This window comes from Moschus berezovskii, chromosome 6, assembly GCF_049115385.1.
Source record: "Moschus berezovskii isolate FMDL1 chromosome 6, NW_MosBer_1.0, whole genome shotgun sequence".
Classification (NCBI taxonomy): Eukaryota; Metazoa; Chordata; class Mammalia; order Artiodactyla; family Moschidae; genus Moschus; species Moschus berezovskii.
Window position 1 is genome coordinate 26,254,359 of NC_142465.1, and position 24,075 is coordinate 26,278,433.

A 24,075-nucleotide genomic window follows, 5' to 3' on the forward strand; every position below is an offset into this window, starting at 1 on the left:
GAGGAGTAAAACATCTGCTGAAATCTCCCCACCCCCATCGCTTGACCTTAAAGCTTTGAAAATGAAAGTGAAAGTCACTCAGTCGTGTCAGACTCTTTGCAACCCCATGGACTATACAATCCAGGGAATTCTCCAGGCTAGAATACTGGAGTGGGTAGCATTTTTCTTCCCCAGGGGATCTTCCCAGCACAGGGATTGAACCCAGATCTCCCGTACTGCAGGCAGATTCTTTACCAGCTGAGCCACAAAGGAAGCCCAAGAATACTGGAGTGGGTAGCCTATCTCTTTTCCAGTGGATCTTCCCGACCCAGGAATCAAACCAGGGTCTCCTGCATTGCAGGCAGATTCTTTATCAACTGAGCTATAAAACTTTCAGGGAAATGAAAAACAGCTTCTCTTAACAAAAAATTGGGAATCCCTGGTGCCATGTCTTACTGCTTCCTTAAGCCATGAAACAAAGATGAAAGATGTTCACAAGCAAAGATGGGTCAAATCTATTAAGAGAGTGGGCCAGGCATTTTCCTCCTGAAACCTGGAGAAAAACAGAAAAGAATCTTTTCTGACAAAAGGAATATTTTTGTTTCCTTGTTTGATTTTTTTCACATTTATTTACTGAACAATAGGGAGAAATAATCTGAGTATGAAAATAACTAGCCATTAGAAGAAGAGGGGAGAATTTCAAAGATGATGCCCCATAGCTTACACAGTCATGTAAGCTTGCTGCCTCTTCCCTCAGCCCTTCCTACCTCCCTTCAGCAATTCTGTTTCCATTCTCTCAGCTCCCAGAGAACTGTCGAGAAGCTGAGTTCTAGTAGCACTTCTCTAAAGCACATTTCAATCTTTATCCAGCCCCCAAATGGATCATCATCCCAGAACTCATTCTATTGTTAGAGGGGAGAAGATGAGTTGAGCAAGTCTTTCTCCAAACTATAACCACATTTTTATATTAATCCAACACCTGCCATCTGCTTTACTTCCAGGAAGTTCTTAGTGGGAAGGTGACACTCCAAGGGGTAAAGAGATAAACACTTGGCTGAATGTCTGTGAGAATTCATTAGATAATATCCAAAAAGCCCTTCAGAGAGCCTTGTTAAATACAACCAAAGCTGGTTCCTTGATTTCCTAAACCCAAGACTTCAGGTTTACTTTTTGATGTTCCCTGGATACTTAGCAGTGTTTGGCTATATAGAGGAAGGAGAAATATTAACCAATTTTTATTTCAGCTGACCTTTTACAGAGACAAGAAGTAATTTTGCTTAAATTCTCCATTTCAGTCTAGGACAGTAACAGCCGCGCAGGGACTTTGCCCAACACTTGTGAGGTTTACACTCAACCATCTTTGTCAGATGGGCATTTTATATTAAAACAATAGAGCACTGTTATTAGGACACCAGACTGCCATGACTTTAGGAAGATCCTAAACCAAGAAACTTTCTCTGGACCACAGGAGTCTCTATGACTGTAAAAGTCTGACTGAAAAAATCTATTATAGTCTGGGGAGAAAGATCTGAAATCAGACTATATTTGCAGATTTTTTTAACTTTTAATTTTGTATTGGGATATAGCTGATTAGCAAACAATTTGTGATAGTTTCAGGTGAACAGCGAAGGGGCTCAGCCATACATATACATGTATCCATTCTCTCCCAAGCTCCCCTCTCATCCAGGCTGTCCCATATCACTGAGCAGAGTTCCATATGCTATGTTGGTCCTTGTTGGTTATCCATTTTAAACATAGCAGTGTGTCTATAGCCATCCCAAATTCCCTAATTATCTCTTCCTTCATTGAAGATTATTTGAAGATTCACTCTATCATTTGCTTACAAATGCTGTGATTTTCAGGAATTCCCTGGCAGTCCAGTGGTTAGAACTTGTGCTTTCACTACCTGGTTCAGTCTCTGGTCAGGGAATTAAGATGCTGCAAGCCATGTGATATGGCCAAAACTAAATAAAATAAAATATATAAAAATTAAAAATAAAACAAATGCAGTGATTTGGGAGAGAGTAGATCACAAGGATTAAGAATATAGGCCTTGGAGGCAGACTGCTTGGGTTGGCACCTTGATTCCACTGTTTACTTGCTGGATGATCTTAAAGAAGTTCTCCAAGCCTTTGGCCTCAGCATCCTTATCTGTGAAATGGACTGTTAATGGCACCTCCAAATGTTGGGGGGAGGATGAAATAAGTTGATGTTATTCCCAAATTTTCAGCATTTAGCCGATGCCAGGCAAAATCAATAAAGAAAGTGAGCTAACCAAGAAAAACATTGGAGAAAAAGTTGAATTTGGCAAAACTGGTAATCAAGCAGAACTTATTCTTTGGCGCTCTCTCCAATTCTGTCTCTCCTGTTAATAATGTCAATGTCCAGGTTCCTTCCATAGCACTACACCCAAGCTCTAAATTGTTTGCTCTGCTCTGCTCTATACCCACCCTTCCCCAATAGACTTTTATTCACACTGGTTCTAGTTCTTTAGGACTTCACTCTGAACCGGGTGATAATATAAGAAGAAAAAAATCAAATCTGGTTTAAGATATTAATGAATGCTGATAAGTAAATATTGTGCTTTCAAGATGTCACATTTACATTTTACAAATTAAAGATTGCCTTATCACTAGGAGGAGTGACCAAAACTGAAACTTCAGGTATTGTGGGAAGGAGGTAAGGATAAAAATTTGGGGCAGGTTGACCATTGGTTTTCTTTGAATCACACATAAGCTGCTATTTAGATAACCTTTAGAGTTTGTCCTAAAGTTAACCTGCTTAATATAAAGCATCACAGACTGACTCTGAGGCAAAAGCAGAACATGTGTTTAAACACAGCATTATAAAGCTGACAGCCATGGCACTGAGGTCCCAGCATTACTGGTCCCACAGCTCCCGGGGTTGCTGTCAACAAATCATGACAAAGTGGACTAGCCAAATTTTTCAGTCATATTTGATTTTACAGAAGACGCAGATATACCTGCTGAAGATGTTCCAAACAGAGGAAAGCCAAGATTGCAGAACAGAGCTAGCAGATGGAGGAAAATGGCAACAGCCCAGCGCTGGCTTCTATCACCCATTATTACAGCCCTGGGATAGGCAGTTTTCTGAATTCAAAAAAGGGGCCAAGGGTAAGGGGATCTGAGGTCGAGATCCATCTTGGCCATTAACTGATTGAGTCTGTAAGCAAGTTGAGTCACTCTACCTTGGAGTTGCATTAGCAAAACTAGGAGAGAGAGATTCCAGAACACTCTTCTTTCATCTTCCCCCAAGTCAAAGAACTCTTAATGCCCTGCAGAGCAATTTAAGTGCCTCTACAGATATGCAATGGAAGGTAAGCAGGATTCCTGATTAAAACAAACAAAAAAACACCTAGGACTTCCCTGATGGTCCAGTGGCTAGGACTCCATGCTCCCAAGGCCAGCGTGCAAGTGTCCAATCCTAGTTGGGAAACTAGATCCCACATGCCACATTGAAAGAATCCACACGCTGCAACTAAGATCCAAAGCAGTCAAATAAATAATTAAAATCAAAGCATTAAAAAAATTATAAGGAAATTAAGATGCTGAGACGATTAATCTGGGGGAGAGGAAAGTAATGTGGAATAAGACAGACAGTGGCAAGATTGGATAGGATCACCAGCTAGAAGGTCAAATAGCTAGAATAGTTAAAATACAAGTGTATGTGTGTGTAGTCAAATAAGATCCCTAGACTAGAAACGGCAACCCACTCCAGTATTCTTGCCTGGAGAATTCCATGGACAGAGAAGCCTGGTGGGCTACAGTCCATGGGGTCACAAAGAGTTGGAGGCAACTGAGCATGCACATAGTCAAATAAGATAGGTTTGGCAAGTGAATCTCAGCACTGGCTGCAACTTAAGGAGTTTTTAAAAATTTCAAATGCCCAGGTACTATCCCTAAGGAGTCATATGGAACATTCTGGGTCTAGGATCTAAGCTTCATTATAAGGTAAAAAGCTTTCTACGTAATTCTCAGGTTCAGTCAGTGGTAAAAATCATTAAGGTTAGACTAGGACGGTTTTTAACAACAAAAGGAAGAGGTGTGTTTAAGAGATTTCTGAAGGTGACCTGAAAGGATTGACAACTGATTAGACAGAGAGAGAAAGATCAGGAAAGATTCCCAGAAAACTTCGATCTCAAGCAATGGTGCTTAAGAGGAGGAGGTTGTGTTACCCTGTTAAAGTGGGAATGGTTTTGGAAGGAAGATAAACTTGAACTGAAGTGGTTAGCAGGGTATCTGCGCAATTCCATCTTTCTACAATACTCAAAGTAATGAGCAGCACCATATCTTTTCTGACCAGAAAATTTAACTTCATTTTGACTTTATCCAAAGTCCAGCTGAAGCAACTGGGAGTACAAGAGAGATGCACTAAGAGAAGCGTACCCTGTATTTCTTCCGTGTTTGCCTTTTTTTTTTTTGTCTTAGCTTCTTTGGGAGGGATGTAAGTACTTTACACGTTTGCAAAAGCTATGAAACCTAATTTCCAGGGGGAAAAGTACCATTAAAAGAATATATAGATAGGTTAATATGGAGCCCAGGTTAAAAATCTCTCTTTCAGATACAGACAAAAGGGCTCACCAGGCCAAACAAAGTTTTGTTGTTGTTATTATTATGATTATAGTTGCTATTTTATGATGAAGAACTACAGGTAGAAAAGAAATATCAGTAGAGAAGAAGAGAGAGGGCTTCCCAGGTAGCTCAGCTGGAGAAGAATCCACCTGTAATGCAGGAGACCCCGGTTTGATTCCTCAGTCAGGGAGATCCCCTGGAGAAGGGATAGGCTGCCCACTCCAGTGTTCATGGGCTTCTCTGCTAACTCAGATGGTAAAGAATCCGCCTGCATTGCAGGAGACCTGGGTTTGATCCCTGGGTTGGGAAGATGCCCTGGACAAGGGAATAGCTTACCCACTCCAGTATTCTGGTCTGGAGAAGTCCATGGAGAGAGGACCAGTAGGCTACAGTCCATGGGGTCACAAAGAGTCAGACACGACTGAGTTTGACTTAAGTCAAACTTCACTTCAAGAAGAGATAATAAAGAAAGAGATGCGTTTTAGACAGCCTTTGTCCTAACAACGAGTCACAGCCAAGTGTCCAAAGGAAGCCTTATTTTTCCTAAATGCTTTGAAGCAGTTCATGTCTTCTCTCTTTTCTTTGTTCTTTGATTAAGATGCTGATGTATTACTACGTGCACCTGTCCTTAGCTTTGCCTTTAAAACATCCTGGCAACCACAAGAAAACATGCCAGCTTGTGATAACTATCTGCATTTTTAATAATGCCTAGCATTTCCAACAAATAGGATTTCAGCATCTAGAACTTTGGATTTGGAAAATGAAACAGCTTTTGTTAGTTCTAATAGAAAAAGGCAGCTTGATTTCCAATGCTCTGCTTTAATTTGGGTCTTACCAGCCAGTGATTTTTATTGAAAGTGAAATCCACATTCGTGTTTAGCTTTAGCATCTCAACTCTAAAATGGAAAAATCACAGCTTCAGTAACAGAATTGAGAATGAGGTCTTGGCATCTTTCTTAAAAGGAATTTGGATAAGGCTTCTCAGTAAATGCTCACAAATTACTTACGCCATATGTCTAAACACACACAAACAGGTTTAGAAAACCTGGTTGAATTCAATGAAATCATTAGGTATGAAAAAAAAAATAACCCAGGCTTCTTTGCTAGATGTTTATCAACAAGGGCCATACTTGGTCTAAGGCAATAAAGGGGGTAGGGGGTTCAAGTCATGACCAGGAAGGAAATTTGTGTGTCCAAGCTCTCTTCATCTTCTTGAAAAAGTTCTGCACTTTCCACTACTATGTACAGAGGATCCATAATGCATTGTTCTGGGTTCCCCTTGTAACTTAAACAGAAGTGTTTATAATGTCAGAAGTCTTTGATGTCCTGCAAATGAAGGAGGAGAATTTCCCAAATTCCTTCCAGGAGGAGCCCATTAAGGTGGCACCAAACTTGACTACCAAATGCAACAGTACATCTATGAAAGAAAAAGCGGTGGCGTTACCTCTTACACCTACGGAGAAGCCGGGAGAAGCCTCCACTGGCAGCTTGAGCCATTGCTGCCACTGGAATCTAGGCTGATGTCAGTGTCTCGCCCTCCAGGGATACTTGCCAGCGATCTGTGCTGAAGTTTGCTGCTGCCGCCACTGGAGTCACTCCTATTGCTGTCCGCTTCTCTTCTGGAAACTTCCCTGACCCAATCCAGGCTGCTTTCCCAGAGCTGAGACTTGCCCCGGTGACTGACCCAGGGCTGATCTGGGAGTCATCTTCTGCTAACCCGCCGGTCATCACTGTGTCTCAGCGACTCTCCTCTGTGCTGCGTGGACATCATCACCCCTGAGCCACAACAAGGGAGCTCCCTTGGTGGCTCTGCTGTGGCAGACATGGCACCAGCTCCCGTGAGCACCAAGTGGAGGTCAGCCTGATCTCTACTCTGCAGAGATGCTGAAGACCTTGAATAGCAAGTGTGGACTACTGTTGGAAAGGTTGTGACAGAAGAGGAATTTCTGCCTTTAGCAATGAAAGGGTATTACTCCCCAAAGTTTCCCCTGTCCTTGAGGTCTAAAATTATGTGGCTCGCAGCGAAGACTCATGAGTCTACTTCATTTGAAAGAGAGGTAAGTTCAGTTCAGTCACTCAGTCGTGTCCAACTCTTTGTGACCCCATGGACTGCAGCACGTCAGGCTTCCCTGTCCATCAGCAACTCCTGGAGCCTACTCAAGCTCCTGTCCATTGAGTCAGTGATGCCATCCAACCATCTCATCCTCTGTCGTCCCCTTCAATCCCCCTCAATCCCCCTCCTCCCGCCTTCAATCTTTCCCAGCATCAGGGTCTTTTCCAGTGAGTTAGTTCTTTGCATCAGATGGCCAAAGTATTGGAGTTTCAGCTTCAGCATCAGTCCTTCCAATGAATATTCAGGACTGATTTTCTTTAGGATGGACTGGTTGGATCTCCTTGAAGTCCAAGGGACTCTCAAGGGTGTTCTCCAACATCACAGTTCAAAAGCATCAATTCTTCGGTGCTCAGCTTTCTTTATAGTCCAACTCTCACATCCATACATGACTACTAGAAAAACCATACCTTTGACTAGATGGACCTTTGTTGGCAAAGTATCATCTCTGTTTTTTAATATGCTGTCTAGTTGGTCATAAGGTAGAGATGGCTTAGAGATATTAGCCTCCTGCTAATATTGTGCATAGGTAACAGATCATCTGGAGTCTCGGTTCACCCTACACTGCTGATGGCCCCTCCGAACCCTGTCCTAGCTGAATCCTTCCTAAGAAGGCCATACAGAAAGGACACAAAAAAAGGGGTCTTGGCATCTAATAGAAGTGGGTTTCAGTTCAGTTCAGTTCCGTTCAGTCACTAAGTCATGTCGTCCCCTTCTCCTGCCTTCAATCTTTCCCAGCATCAGGGTCTTTTCCAATGAGTCAGTTCTTCGCATCAGGTGGCCAAAGTATTGAAGCTTCAGCCTCAGCACCAGTCTTTACAGTGAACATTCAGGGTTTATATCCAATAGGATTGACTGGTTTGATCTCCTTTCTGTCCAAGGGACTCTCAAGAGTCTTCTCCAGCCCTAAATCCCAGCAACATCAATGACTGGCTGAATATGAATAGACTTTGAAAAGTCACTTAACTTTCCTAAACCCTGTTTTCTTTTATTGTAAAATGGAGGTAATAATATTCAACTAATGAATTAAATGCAATGAAAATGCACAGCCTAGCCAAAGTCTTCAATACACTGTAGTTCCTCTTTTTTCGTGCTCCATCCCTTCCCCTCTCCTTCCTTCTTGGATCATAGCCAAGAACTGCCATGCCTTTTCCTGGTCAAGTAGTGAGAATTCTGTTTGTCTTGTACAAACTCAAGGTAAAGAGTACCCTCACTTCAAAGGAAGCTGGAAATTCACACTCACTGGAAGATTAGGTTTTAGACATTTTGTTTGTTCTTTTTTTCTGTTTTAGTTTTCCTTCCTTTTATAACATGGGCACTGTTCCCTTGGCATTTGCAAATTTACTTTTTTATTTCTACAGGTGTAGGTGGATTGATTCAAGAAGAGAAATGGTGGTACAAAAAAGATTTTTTCCCAGTGCAGAATTAATTTCAAAAGGGGGAGTGTTTTTCATGATTAGTTGACATGTGAATGCCTGCTAAATGCCAAGCACTACTCTATATATCAGTCACCTTCATCTTCACAATACCAGGAAGTGAGAACTTGCATTAGTAGGCAAGGACACTGAGGCAGAGAGAGGTTAAGTAAATTATGCAAGAATCACGCAACTAATACATGACAATACTAAGATTTGAACCCAGGTAAACTTACTTGAACCGTGAACTTCCAGATGTTCAAGCAGGTTTTAGAAAAGGCAGAGGCACCAGAGATCAAATTGCCAACATCTGCTGAATCATGGAAAAAGCAAGAGAGTTCTAGAAAAACATCTATTTCTGCTTCATTGACTATGCTAAAGCCTTTGACTGTGTGGATCACAATAAACTGTGGAAAATTCTGAAAGAGATGGGAATACCAGACCACCTGACCTGCCTCTTGAGAAACCTGTATGCAGGTCAGGAAGCAACAGTTAGAACTGGACATGGAACAGCAGACTGGTCCCAAATAGGAAAAGGAGTATGTCAAGGTTGTATATTGTCACCCTGCTTATTTAACTTCTATGCAGAGTACATCATGAGGAACGCTGGGCTGGAAGAAGCACAAGCTGGAATCAAGATTGCCAGGAGAAATATCAATAACCTCAGATATGCAGATGACACCACCCTTATAGCAGAAAGTGAAGAGGAACTAAAGAGCCTCTTGATGAAAGTGAAAGAGGAGAGTGAAAAGGTTAACTTGAAGCTCAACATTCAGAAAACAAAGATCATGGCATCTGGTCCGATCACTTCATGGGAAATAGATGGGGAAACAGTGGAAACAGTGTCAGACTTTATTTTTTGGGGGCTCCAAAATCACTGCGGATGCTGATTATAGCCATGAAACTAAAAGAGGCTTACTCCTTGGAAGGAAAGTTATGACCAACCTAGATAGCATACTAAAAAGCAGAGACATTACTTTGCCAACCAAGGTCCGTCTAGTCAAGGCTATGGTTTTTCCTGTGGTCATGTATGGATGTGAGAGTTGGACTGTGAAGAAAGCTGATGGCCGAAGAATTGATGCTTTTGAACTGTGGTGCTAGAGAAGACTCTTGAGAGTCCCTTGGACTGCAAGGAGATCCAACCAGTCCATTCTAAAGGAGATCAATCCTGGGTTTTCATTGGAAGGACTGGTGCTAAAGCTGAAGCTCCAATACTTTGGCCACCTCATGCGAAGAGTTGACTCACTGGAAAAGACTGATGCTGGGAGGGATTGGGGACAGGAGGAGAAGGGGACAGCAGAGAATGAGATGGCTGGATGGCCTCACCGACTCAATGGACATGAGTTTGAGTGAACTCCGGGAGTTGGTGATGGACAGGGAGGCCTGGCGTGCTATGATTCATGGGGTCGCAGAGAGTCGGACATGATTGAGCGACTGAACTGAACTGAAACTTACTGTCGGGCTTCCCTGGTGGCTCAGATGGTAAGGAATCCGCCTGCCAATGCAGGAGGCAGGGTTTGATTCCTGGGTTGGGAAGATCCTCTGGAGAAGGAAATGGCAATCCACTCCAGTATTCTTGCCGGGGAAATCCCAAGGACAGAGGAGCCTGATGGGCCACAGTCCATGGGGTAGCAAGGGCTATAGTCCAAGGGGTCGCAAAAGAGACAGACATGATTTAGCGACTAAACAGCACCAACAACAAATATACTGTCAGAATACACGCTCTCTACCATTTCTGAAGCTTATTCATCTCCTTTCCCTAGCAGCTCAATATATAGAAAACTGAGGGAAGATGGATGTGGAAAACACAGATTAGAAGAAAATGAATCATGAAGGACATTTTAAATAGGTCTTGAGCTTATGTAATTGAAATTTGATGCTGTTTCCAAATATTCATAATAGAAACACTAATGTTTTATAAAAGGGCAGGTATCTCAGTCTGATCAGCTTTAATGTTCTAAGTAATGATGTCAGAAAGCCAGTGGAGACTCCTGAGAAAGTGTTTGGTATTTGCTTTATTTCCCCGTGCTAATATTCCTTGACCAAAAACAATCTCAAGGTTTCCAAGGGTAGCCAGGCTCCCCAGCCTGCTTTCTTTGAAGGAAGAAATATTTCCATTTTGAAGAGATGAAATGAACATTTTCTTGGCTACGTATTTGATGATGTTTCTTTACTGGAAATACCTCCATTTTTTCTTCCTGAATCAGACTTTCAGAATTTAAAAAAATATTTTTTCACCTAGAAGAGACCACGGATACCATTTTATTTCCTCTCCTTTCTCTGGTAATGAAGAAGGGAAGGTCAAATAATTTCAGTTCTCTCACTGATCTAGAAGCCGATCTAGGATGGGAATCCAGTTCTGATCCCTCATCCAGTTCTACCACTCAACCACATGTGTTTCTTTCTCTCACACACAGGCTCTTTTTGGCCACCAGTAAACACACTGACCTTTGAAATATGGAAAGAAAAGCTCTTTGAAATAAAACTGGCACAAACAGCGGTTAGACAGCCGTCATCTGGAGTCCGAAACAAAGAGGGGCATAGTTTTCGAGCTGTCTTCGTAATTACACGAAGCAGTTATCACTCATGCCCCAGTCTGAGCATTACCCCCCAAACAAACAGCCAGGGGTTTGAGAAAGCACATAGGCTACTTTGTTGCTCTAGCGTCCTGGGGGGTGGGAAGCCCCTCAGCTAAAAATCACATGTGGCTGGGACTGTTTTCCAGAGCTCCAGGCTCTTTCCTTTCTTCCTTTCCATTAAAACCCTCTGCTCTTCTTGGCAAAAGCCTTCAGGTGAGGTAAGTGCCAATTAACAACAAAGAGCTTGATATATTTCAAGTTTATGACTTAGAGCTGGGTTCTCATGAAATATATTCTTCTTCTCTAGCCTAGAAGCCTTGATGTGCAAGAGAGCAAAGATTCTACGTGTGGTTGAAATGTGGTTCACTTTTTGCCATGGCCCTAAAAATGATTTCTCTTTCTGGGGTTTGCTCAACTTAGGAAACCAGGCAAATGAACCCCAGAAAAGGGGAAAACCGATTCTGAAAACTTCAACTGCGGAGATAACTGGAGCAGAAGTCTCAGCAAATTGGGGTTTTGGAAAAAGTGATCTTAAATGTCTCATGGGTTCTTTGAAAATTGATGTGGTCAGATCTCCAAATGAGTAGGAGAGATGGGAATAACGAATCCCCAAGCTCTCTACAGCCTTTTCCAGCTTTCAAATTTGGATATGAAAATTTTCTACCCTGGGACTGATTTTAGTCGTGCCAATGATTATCTGAGTGTTATCACATCAGTTTATGGAAAATACTTTGGAGAGTAGTTCTTAGGTCACAGTGATCTGACCAATAAGATGATCTGATTTGACATCTCAGAGCCGTTAAAGACCAAGAAGTTTGGCAACAGGAACATAAACAGGTTAAAATATATTTCAAAACAATTCCTCTAATTATTAAGTATACTCAGTTGCTTAACATTTTCAGTGCCTACTGAATTTAGCAAAGGGAATGACAGATGCATATTAAAATGCATGCAAATACTACACACGAGCCACATTTTAATATATTGTTTTGCATCCATAATTTTAGTCTTGTGATTTGTATTTTCATTTGCTTGGGAACAAAGACTTTCTTCTTTCCCCACTTGGGAAACAAGGCAAGACTTGTTTCTGCCAGCATCCTAATAGTATTCCTGAAAAAGCAGCAAACTTAATGGTTCAGGAACCGCTCTCCGCCACCTGCTTTCAGGCCCCTTAAAGAGGGGGCTGCGTTTACAATGCAGTGAAAAGGTGAAAATATGCAATCAATCAGCTGCTTTGTCGCAGAGTGGCAGGCAATCATATTTTTTGTCCTTGTGTTAAAACTAAACAGACTGGTTTTTTTAAAAAAATTAAGCTGTTTAAATGTATAATCTCTTTTCAAATAAAGGGTGTGGCAGACAGCCACTATGCATTTGCCACATCCCACTTCCTTTAACCCAGGGGCACAGAGAGAACACATTTCCCAGTTTTCCCTGCAATTAGGTGATTTCTGGCTGGAGAACTGTGGGCCAAAGTGGTTTACACAACGTCCAAGTCTGGCCGATAGGATCTACTGTGCAACCCTTACCCTAGTGTGTTTTCCTTAGCTTGACCTCCTGGCAAGATGCAGAGGATCAGGTGAACACTAAGGGCATAAAGAGGAGCCTCAGAATGGAGGGAAGTGGGGATCCTAGAATAAAACCATGGGGAGCGAACTCTGCCCCGTCCATCTCCCTTGACCAGCAACCCACAAACGACTGTGACACACGTTCGTCTTGTGGTAGCCAGTCTCCAATGGCTGCATTTTCTGGTATTCATACCCTTGTGTGTTTGTCTCCAATAGTGTATGGCAGAAGTGATGGTGTGCCACTTCTGAGATTAGATTATGAAAGACTGTAACTTCTGCCTTGGGTGATTTCTTGATTGTTTTCATTCTGTCTTGGGCACACCAAGGGGCTACATCTGTGAAGATGTACACTTAGTAATGAATGGAAACTTCCTCCACCGAACAGCAAGGAGTTGAGCCTTGCCAGTAATCAGGTGAGTGAGTTGGGAAAAGAATTCTAACTTCATACGATCCTTCAAGTGACGGCAACTCCAGGAGATAATCTGAATACAGTGTTGTGAGAGACGCTGAACTGCAATCACAGTGAAGCTGCTCCTGGAATCTTAAATCTCAAAAACTGTATGAGAAAATTCCTCCTTTTATAAACTGAAGTAGAGTTGATGTGTTTGTTGTTTTGAACTGTTAAATTTTAGAGTCATTTGCTGCCAAGCAGTAAATAACTAATGCAACGTGAGTAAGAAGTAAACTTTCACTGAGCCACTGGGATTGTTTGTTACGGTACTTAAACACTGACTAATACAGCAGGGTGATGCTTACAGTGACTGCTGCTGCTGCTGCGTCACTTCAGTCGTGTCCGACTCTGTGTGACCCCATAGACAGAAGCCCACCAGGGTCCCCCGTCCCTGGGATTCTCCAGGCAAGGACACTGGAGTGGGTTGCCATTTCCTTCTCCAATGTGTGAAAGTGAAAAGTGAAAGTGAAGTCGCTCAGTCGTGTCCGACCCTTAGTGACCCCACGGACTGCAGCCTACCAGGCTCCTCCATCCATGGGATTTTCTAGGCAAGAGTACTGGAGTGGCTTGCCATTGCCTTCTCCGTCATTGCTTACAGTGACTAGGGACATACAATGAGCAGCACTCTAAGGTTTCTAAGGATAAAGGCTTTGGTTTGTTCTTCTTTGATATTTCACTGCCTAACACAGTGCCTGGACAAGGGTAGGCATTGAACAAATGATAAATAATGCATGTGGCTTTCAGTAAGATGCAATGTGTGGTCCTATGTATGGAATGTATAACTTTAAGTTTCAGTTCAGTTCAGTCACTCAGTCGTGTCCGACTCTTTGCGACCCCATGAACCACAGCACGCCAGGCCTCCCTGTCCATCACCAACTCCCGGAGTTCGCTCAAACTCATGTCCATCAAGTTGGTGATGCCATCCAGCCACCTCATTCTCTGTTGTCCCCGTCTCCTCCTACCCCCAATCCCTCCCAGCATCAGAGTCTTTTCCAGTGAGTCAACTTGTCGAATGAGGTGGCCAAAGTATTGGAGTTTCAGCTTTAGCATCAGTCCTTCCAATGAACACCCAGGATTGATCTCCTCTAGAATGGACTGGTTGGATCTCCTTGCAGTCCAAGGGACTCTCAAGAGTCTTCTCCAGCACCACAGTTCAAAAGCATCAATTCTTCGGCCATCAGCTTTCTTCACAGTCCAACTCTCACATCCATACATGACCACGGGAAAAACCATAGCCTTGACTAGACGGACCTTGGTTGGCAAAGTAATGTCTCTGCTTTTTAATATGCTATCTAGGCTGGTCATAACTTTCCGTCCAAGGAGTAAGCGTCTTTTAATTTCATGGCTGCAATCAGCATCTGCAGTGATTTTGGAGCCCAAAAAAATAAAGTCTGACACGGTTTCCACTGTTACCCCATCTATTTCCCAAGAAGTGATGGGACCAGATGCCATGATCTTCGTTTTCTGAATGTTGAGCTTCAAGCCAACCTTTTCATTCTCCTCTTTCACTTTCATCAAGAGGCTTTTGAGTTCCTCTTCACTTTCTGCCATAAGGGTGGTGTCATCTGCATATCTGAGGTTATTGATATTTCTCCCGGCAATCTTGATTCCAGCTTGTGCTTCTTCCAGCCCAGCGTTCTCCATGATGTACTCTGCATATAAGTTAAATAAGCAGGGTGACAATATACAACCTTGACGTACTCCTTTTCCTATTTGAAACCAGTCTGTTGTTCCATGTCCAGTTCTAACTGTTGCTTCCTGACCTGCATACAGGTTTCTCAAGAGGCAGGTCAGGTGGTCTGGTATGCCCATCTCTTTCAGAATTGTCCACAGTTTATTGTGATCCACACAGTCAAAGGCTTTGGCATAGTCAATGAAGCAGAAATAGATGTTTTTCTGGAACTCTCTTGCTTTCTCCATAATCCAGCGGATGTTGGTAATTTGACCTCTGGTGCCTCTGCCTTTTCTAAAACCTGCTTGAACATCTGGAAGTTCACGATTCACATATTGCTGAAGGCTAGATTGGAGAATTTTGAGTTTAGATGGCGTTAATTGTACTTTATTCAGGGTCAAAAAACTTCTAGGATTTACTTCCTACCAAATATGTAGATTGTAGTTGATCAAACATTCATGCAAAGAAGAGAACTCAGTCATCTAGTTATGTATGTATTATTTTCAGACCAAGTACTCTAATAGGTATTAATACATCTGTTAATTTAATCTTTATAAAAACTTGATAAAGAGTGTGCTATTGCTCTTCTGGGTTTACTAATGAGAAAACAAACTGAGGAAAGTTAAGCAGTTCATCCCAGATCTCAGAGCAATTCAGTAGCAGAGTCTGTGCTCGATCTGTGAATCAGAAATGCCAAGGATCGTGTGTGCATGCAAAGTCATTTCAATTGTGTCTGACTCTGGAGTAGGTTGCTGTAACTTCCTCCAGGGGATCTCCCTGACCCAGGGATCAAACCCATGTCTCTTAGGCCTCCTGCATTGGCAGGTGGGTTCTTTACCACTAGTACCATGTTATGCTAGGTTGCTCCCTGAATTGAATTCTCAAAAGAAACGGGACAGAGCTCCAAAATCTAAGGAAAGGATGTTAAATTGATGGAGTGGATTAAGAGATAACCCTGTGAAGACAGAATAGAATAATCAAGACAGGCCTTGAGAGATTCCTATTAAGAAGGGCTAAGATCAAAGTTTCTAAAATCCTGGAGGACGTGGACTGAGTCCCTCAAACTGATACACATGCCAGGGATGGGACCTCACTTGGAGCTTATCAGAGATTGTCTAGGACTTAAACACCTTCTGCCCGTAGATGATTAGATGCTTTCCCTCTGCCTTCATGTCAGCTGCACAGAAATGTGGCTCACCACCCCGGAGGCCACTATGGAGAGAGAGGTAAAGAATATCCAGAAAGCGAAATGAAGTTAGTTGTTCAGTCGTGTCCAACTCTTTGCAACCCCATGGACTATAGCCTTCCAGGCTCCTCTGTCCATGGAATTCTCCAGGCAAGGATACTGGAGTAGGTTGCCATTCCTTTCTCCAGGGGATCTTCCCTACCAAGGGATTGATCACAGGTCTCTGGCATTGCAGGCAGATTCTTTACCATCTGAACCACCAGGGAAGTCCAAAGAATATCCAGAACCACAGGGCAACGAGTTCCACTGGAGGAGCAGAGACAGGGAGGCTTGGCTTCCCTCTAATTGACAAAAACCTTCATAACACATTCCTTCCAAGGTTTGCAAATCAGCACTAGCCTCAGGGAAATCAGGTATGAACCAAAGAAGCACAGGGAGTAGATAGTTATCTCTGTATTTGCCTCTCCTGTCGGTCCTGTTTTTGCTTGTTTTTCGTGGGAACTTGTGTGTGGTGAGGAGGCTGGGTATATGTTTACTTCGAGCAGTAAGTTCTCTTAGCCCAACCTTGTGGGAAGAAGTGGAAGTCGCTGTTTACGAGGAACACTGCCAATGGGCTAATAAGAATTTTTCATGACTTTTGGATGTTTGTAGAACTAAAGGATTTTGAAACCAGAATCCAAGGCTGACCTAGAGTCTTGGAGACCAGGATAATGACCTCTGGAAAAAAGCTGTGGCTAATGTAGAAAAACCTTACCTATTCTGACATTTACGAATTTTAACCAAAGTATGCTCCTCTCCATCTTAGATAGTGAGACAGGTTTTAAATCTGTAACCGTTGGTGGTACATCAGAGTTTTAAATTTATCTTTCACTTCATGGGGCAGTGGATTTTTCTAAAGAAATGAATGATCCATTCACTTTTAGCAAGGAGAATATATTAAAGTTGTGCAAAATAATATATCATTTAAAAATGTGTAAGATCTGTTTTGAGAGCTTCCCTGGTGACTCAGATGGTAAAGCGTCTGCCTACAATGTGGGAGACCCGGGTTCAATCCCTGGATTGGGAAGATCTTCTGGAGAAGGAAATGGCAACCCACTCCAGTATTCTTGCTTGGAAAATCCCATGGATGGAGGAACTTGGTAGGCTACAGTCCACGGGGTCGCAAAAAGAGTCGGAAACAACTGAGCGATTAAAAAAAAAAAAAGGTCTGTTTACATAAAAAGCAACTGATATGTACATTATGAATCACTCTAAATAATTTATTTAAGGTGGCCCTCGAAGATGTAATTGTAACAGGAACTAAGTTTAAATTCTTACACTTGAAAATAGAACTGACTGCTTTATAGTGATCCACAATTTAGAATTTATTTATGCTAGTAATTGTTTTTGCCCAGTCATTCTGAATTAGAAATGTCTTGCTAGAGAAATAAAAAAAAAAACCCCTACATTTATGCATCTTCATACTCCTTTGCAGCTGTGGCTCACAAAATCAATTGCTTGGCATTAATTCAACACATAGGTTTTTCCACTAGGAAAAAAATATAATTTAAAAAAAAGCCAATGATTGTCATTGTATAAATGAATTCAGGGTCCACTAATGAACGGATCACTGATGTGTGAAAGGCTTTGACAAGGCCACCTGCTAAGTGAAGGGGCAACTTGGGGAGATTCCGAGGATCCTCCTACAGTCACCGCATTTGTCACACGTGTTCAATCTGGATCTTTTCCCTTTACTGCTAAATGAGTATAAATTAGGAGCTGGAAGAATGTCTGAGCCAGATATAACACAGAGCAAGCCAGCAGTGGAGAGAAAGGTGAGCAGGTGCTGGGACAGGACCTCCCTGATGCTGACAGCAGAGCTCCAGGGGAAGGTTCTGGCTGTCGGCTGCTGTGACTCCTGCTCTTCCTGTGGCTGCTGTGACTCCTGCTCTTCCTGTGGCTGCTGGGTCGCTTCTTTACCTATATGTCTTACTGCCAAAGAATACTTTGTGTGTATGTCCTGACAACAGCCCTACTGTTTTTACACTCTCATTGTTGTTGTTGAGCCACTAAGTCACGTCTGACTCTTTGCGACCCCTTGGACTGCAGTACACCAGGCTTCCCTGCCTTTCACTATCCTCTGGAGTTTGCTGAAATTTATGTCCATTAAGTCCGTTGAGTCAGTGATGCCATCCAACCATCCTGTCCTCTGTTGTCTCCTCCTCCTCTTGCCTTCAATCTTTCCCAGCGTCAGGGGCTGTTCCGTTGAGTTGGCTCTTTGCATCAAGTGGTCAAAGTATTGGAGCTTCAGCGTCAGCATCAGTCCTTCCAGTGAGTGTTCAGGACTGAATTCCTTTAGGAAATCACTCATGAAGAACGCCTAACTGCTCCCTGTCTCCTAGATTGTTCCCCATCCAACACCACGCTGCCCCCTGACTACTCTGTCTGATGTGCAAATTTGATCATGTTATTTCATTATTACAGAACGGTTTCTCACTCATGGTTTCTCAACCCAACTCTGGCTTTCAAGATCTTCCGTGACCTGCCTCCAGCCTACTTTCCAGCGCCACAGTCCCTCACTCTCCCTCCCAGCTCTGTGCTCACAAAGCACCTGAAAGGGTCTACCCTCTCCACCTTGGTATGCTTCACCTGCTCTCCTCTCTACCTGGAATCCTCTCCTGCTCCCACCTGTCCCCACCTGTGGCATCAGCTGCCTGATAAGCCCGTCCATCATCCTGTAAGACCTAGATCTGCATCTCAGAAGCCTTCTCTGGCCTCCCTACCAGCTAGGGCTGTGCTCTCCCACCTTGGAGCCTCCACTGTGACAGATGCAGCATTTATCACTCTATTTTCACAATAGAAAAATACTCTATTTTTTACATCACTTCTACATATATCAGTATTTCTCTACATATGGCCTGAAGAACAAGTACCTCAAAAATATTTGCCTCTGAGGCTTCCCTGGTGGTTTGGTGGTAAAATAATCTGCCTGCCAATGCAGGAGACACGGGTTTGATCCCTAATCATGCCTCGGAGCAACTAAGTCCTTACACTGCAACAATTGAACCTGTGCGCTAGAGCCCAGGAGCCGCGACTACTGAAGCCCGTGATCCACAACCAGAGAAGCCATCGCAGTGAGAAACCCATGCACAACAAGAAAGAATTGCCCCTGCTTGAGAAAGCACAAAGATCCAGAATAGCCATAAATAAATAAATAAAAATATCTGCCTCTGAGAAGTGCAGAAGGTTTGTTCCCGTTTGAAACAGGCCTGCCCAGGGCTTCTTACGGAGAAGGCAGTGGCAACCCACTCCAGTGTTCTTGCCTGGAGAATCCCAGGGACAGAGGAGCCTGGTGGGCTACTGTCTATGAGGTAGCACAGAGTCGGAAATGACTGAAGTGACTTAGCAGCAGCAGCAGCAGCAGCAGGGTTTCTTAGGTGATTCAAGCTGCGAACCACTTGGACTGGACTTTAAACTCTGCAAGGACAGGCATCATCTTTTAGGACATGGTTGGTGATGAATGAATAAAAAGAGTTAATTGCTCTCCTGCCGCAGGTTGAGCTTCTGTAGCTCCTACTCTCTGTAATGTTTATAAATGCAGCTGAGTACAAGTTAGTCTTGTTTACCACCGCATCTGTCCCGGATCCTCGCCCAGGGTCTCAGGGCATGATAGACACTAAATAAATACTTTGTCACAGATGGAAAGAAACTATGGCCTGAAGAAGCTCTGAGTGCTGTGCAGCAGGGCAAAGATGCAGCCAAAGCATGAAGAAGATTAGCACAAGGCCTGCTCAGTTACCCAGGAGGAGGCAGTAAGTCCGAGCAAGAGCATAGCTGGCAATGCTCTGATGTTCCTTTGTAGAAATCCTTGATGTGGGCTGTGAAATGTCAAATCCAGATTTGATTAAGCCCAACTCCAAATCCCCAAGGCAAGTGTATATTCACGGTCTTAATGTAATTATTGGAGCCACCTCCGTCTGTTACTTTCAAAAGGGCTGAGCTAGCACCCCATCCATTGATACCGACTCCTACAAAATGAAGCCGGCAATTAATTCAGCACATCCCAGGTGGATCATGCCTAAAAAGCTTGATCTGGCTCCTTCCTGAAAATTGAAATATTAAATTAATCCCCCCCCTGCAAAAAAAAAGGTTCTGATCTACTATAAAGCCAAAAGGAAGGGTGGGCTCCAAAGGCTACAGTAGAAATCAAAGTTCTGTTTCTTTTGCTTAGGGCTAGACTGGTGTCTATTTGGCACTTTCCACTCCCTCCTTCAAATGATAACCTATCAATTTTCAGGTAACCCATGCTTTGAATTTTTAAAGGCAAGCCAGTAAACACCATTTGCTATTGTAAGGGCTATGCACTTCTAATTGAATGATCAATGTATACAAGTGGAAACTTGGCTTTCCCTGCTTAGGCACACTTTGAGGGATGGACCAAAAAACAAAAAAGGCCAGTCTCCAACCAAAGTAGGCACACTGGGATCTATCAAATTAAACCCAAATGCCACAGTTTCACTGGAGCAGACCTGATTTCACCACTGCATTCTCAGAGGGAAGAGGGGTGGAGGGACATCCACTGACAAGCTCCACCACAAGCCAAAGCTCCACTTTGTTCTGTGAAATTCAGAACATATTTAATTCTTCTTTTTCCTGAAATTTACTCTTGCCCTCACTTAGGGTCTGGCTGAGCTAAAATCATAAGAGCCAAAGACAGCAGTGGAAAGGCTGCTTTATTGTGAAATCCAATCTGAGTAAAAGCAAAACGGATCAGCAATCTTTTGACCTCACCTAGAGGCACAGTCTGACTGATCTACATAGTTTAGAGAACTTGGAAAAGGTCTGATGAGCTGTCAAACCACTGAAAATTTAAAGCTTTGTTTGTCACCCTCTATAGAAATGATTCCACAGTTTCCCAAACTCCAGAAGCTTCCTAAAGCAGGAACAACAAGTCTGAGGAGACATAAGTCTCTTAGTGACCCTAAAGAACTATCCTCAAGTGTCTGGGACTCTGGAGATCAGCCCAGGTCAGTTATCTAGAGGCGATAACGGATTCTGCTGGAGCCGTCTGCACCAGACTTACCCCACGAGATAGATCATTTCCAAACCAGCATCAAGTGTAGGAGGGCGGGGGAAGCAAAAGGATTTTCACCACTTTTTGGTTCCTGCGTCAAGAGCTAATCCCAGACATGGCAATGACATTAAGGCAGGAGTCCTGGCAACAGCTGCCACTGGGTCAACACGTTTAAATTGCAAACAGACTTTAATGCACAAATTAGACAGAGTTCCTGTCTTTCAGGGACTCCCTTGCCTAAAGTAAGTAAGTAAGCGTCAGTCACTCAGTCGTGTCTGACTCTTTGCTACCCCATGGACTGTAGCCCACCAGTCTCCTCTGTCCATGGTTTCTTCAGGCAAGAATACTGGAGTGGGTTGCCATTACCTTCTCCAGGGCATCTTCCCGACCCAGGGTTCAAACCTGGGTCTCCCGCATTACAGGTGGATTCTTTACTGTCTGAGCCACAGGCGATCCCTTGCCTAAAAGCACCCATTATCTCACTCTCTCTTGACTTATATGTGACACCCAAACTTATGGAAACCCCTTCCAGCTTGTCCTCATGGACTCTTCCATCTTCCCACCATGTCTGCCATACATTTTACCCTTCAGACCAATGATTGGCAACCATTTTCTCTGAAGAGTCATATAGTAAATATTTCAGGGTTTTGGGCTGTATGGTCTCTTTCATAATTATTCAACTCTGCTATTGTAGAACACAATCATTCGTAAGGAGTAATGTAAATGAATGAGTCTGGCTAGGTTTCAAAAAATCTTTTAAAATACATATATTTATTTATGACTGTGCTGGGTCTTTGTTGCTGATTGAGGGCTTTCTCTCATTGCAGTGCATGGGCTTCTTCCTTTGGTGACTTCTCCTGTTGCAGAGCACATCCTCTTGAGTGCAAGCTCAGTATTTGTGACACATGGGCTTAGTTGCCATGTGGCACACAGAATCTTCCCGGACCGGGGATTGAACCTATGTCTGCCACACTGGCAGGTGGATTCTTAACCACTGAGCCACCAGGGATGTCCTCAACAAAACTTTACTAACAAATACAGGTGACAGGCTAGATTTGGTCCCCAAGCTGTCAGTTTGCTCACTTTTGTTTTAAATAGACCCAACTTATTCCTTTGTAGGTGCTAGTTCTTCTGCCTGGGAGCCTTTGTCCTTTTATCTCAGCTCAAATATATTAATTCATTCAAATTCATTATTTATTGCAAGATTATTAGATGGCAGATACTGTTCTAAGATCTAGAGATGCAACAGTGAAAAAACCGACATTTTCAACAGCGATAGACTTTAAATTCTCGTGGAAGCAAATGAACAGTAAACAAGTAGCAAACAACAGCATGCATGCCAGGTGGAGCCAGGATGAAGAAAAATAAGGGAGGGTAGGGGAGTGAGTATGTTGTTTCTTAAATATTTATTTATTTGGCTGTGCTGGGTCTTAGATGCAGTATGTGGGATCTTTAGTTGTGGCATGTGAGATCCAGTTCCCTGAGCAGGGATTGAACCTTGGGCCCCTGAACTGGGAATGTGGAGTCTTAGCCACTGGACCACCAGGCAAGTCCTGAGGATGCTATTTTAAATAGTGGTTGAGGGAAGCCACTCGGATGAAATAACATGAGAGCAGAGGTTAAAATAAAGCATGAATTCAGTCAATGTGGATATAGAAGGGGTGGTGGTGGTAGGAAAAGCATTTCAGGCAGAGGGAATGGCAAGTGCAGTGCTCAAAGCAGAGCCTTCTTGGCATCTTGGAGGAAGTGACAGGAGGCCAGCGTGATTGGAGTGAGGTGAATGAGGGAGGGATGAGCTCAGAGAGGTGGCTATGGGCAAAATTTTGTACGGCCTCATGGGGCCGTGGAAAGGTCTTTAATTTTTATTTCGAATAAGGCTAGAAACCACAGAAGGGTAGAGAGCAGAAGACTGAAATAATCTTCCCTAGCCATGTGTAGGATAGAGTACAGGGAGGCAAGAATAAAAGCAGAAAGACCTGATAAGAGCATGTTACAATAATCCAGGTGACAAATGTTTCCCAGGGTGACAAGAGGGGAAGTGTTAAGGGTTTTTAGGTTCTGAATACATTTTAAGCTGCAAGGTAAAATGTGAAGGAAATAGTCGGGGATGATGCCCAGAACTTTTGGCCTGAGGAACTGGAAGGGTGAAGTCTCCATTTATTGAGACAGCAAAGACTATAGAAGGAACAGATTGGGTGGGAATAATCAAGGTTTTTAAAGATTATGTTATGTGCAAGATACCTGCTAAACCCATAAGTGGAAATTTCAGGTAGCCTGTTATAGGATATAACTGCTTTGGAATTCAACGGGAATATCATGGGTAGGGGTGGGTTTGGGGGAGTTACCCGAAATAGATGTCTAAAGCCCTGAAATGAGGTAGGAACACTTAGAGAAAAGGGAGAAGAGAACAGAGTTCAAGGAGTGGGTTCTAAGGCACACCGTGTTCAAAGTTTGGGAAGATAAAGAAGAGTCAACACAGATGACTTAAAAGGAGCGACCATGAGACAGGAAGTGAAGCAAGAGTGGCCTCCCAGGAGCCAAGTGAAGAAAGTCTTTCAATAGGGAGGAAATGAAAACTGTGTGAAATGTTACTGACATATTGAGCAAGACGAGGACTAAGGCATGACCCAGATTCAGCAATGTGGGAGTCATTGTTGCCCCGGATAAGAACAGTGTGCGGACTGGTGAGTATGAAAGCTTGTAAGGAGTGTGTTAACAGAGAATGGGAGAGGCCCAAATAGTACCTTCCTTCTCCTGGGACCCCATAATACTTAATACTCTCATAACATTTTTTCACAGTTACAATTATTGGCTTATACTTCTATCTCTGCAACTACTCAGTGAGCAATCTGAATGCTGAGCCATGTTCATCATCCTCTATACAACCCAGCACGAGGTACTCATTAAATATTTGTCAAATGAATGTGAAACTGTAATCTAAGAAAGAAAGCTTTCATATAAATGAATATGAGTACCATTTAGACTGGGCTTCCTGGTTGCTGAGTGGGTAAAGTATCCACCTGCAATGCAGAGATGAAGGAGATGTGGGTTCAATCCCTGGGTCAGGAAGATCCCCTGGAGGAGGGCACAGCAACCCACTCCCGTATTCTTGCCTGGAGAATCCCATGGAGAGGAGCCTAGTGGGCTACAGTCCATAGGGTCACAAAGAGCTGGACATGACTGAAGCAACTGATCATGCATGGACACCATTTAGACCAGAAAAAGTAGCACTAATAAATGGGATTTTTAAAGGAAAGGTGATGGATGCTGTATATTACACGGTGTTGTGACACTGTAGATTTTTGGGTTTATTCCCTGAATATTTTATACTATTTTTGTGTTTAAATTATACATAAATTATTCTCCATAGTATATGGTGAGAGCCCTCAGTACAACTAGTTCAATTTTGTTAAAGAGTAGAGTGAAGATCTATAGAAATTAGGAGCTTTACCTTCTTTCTGTAAAGTTTATGT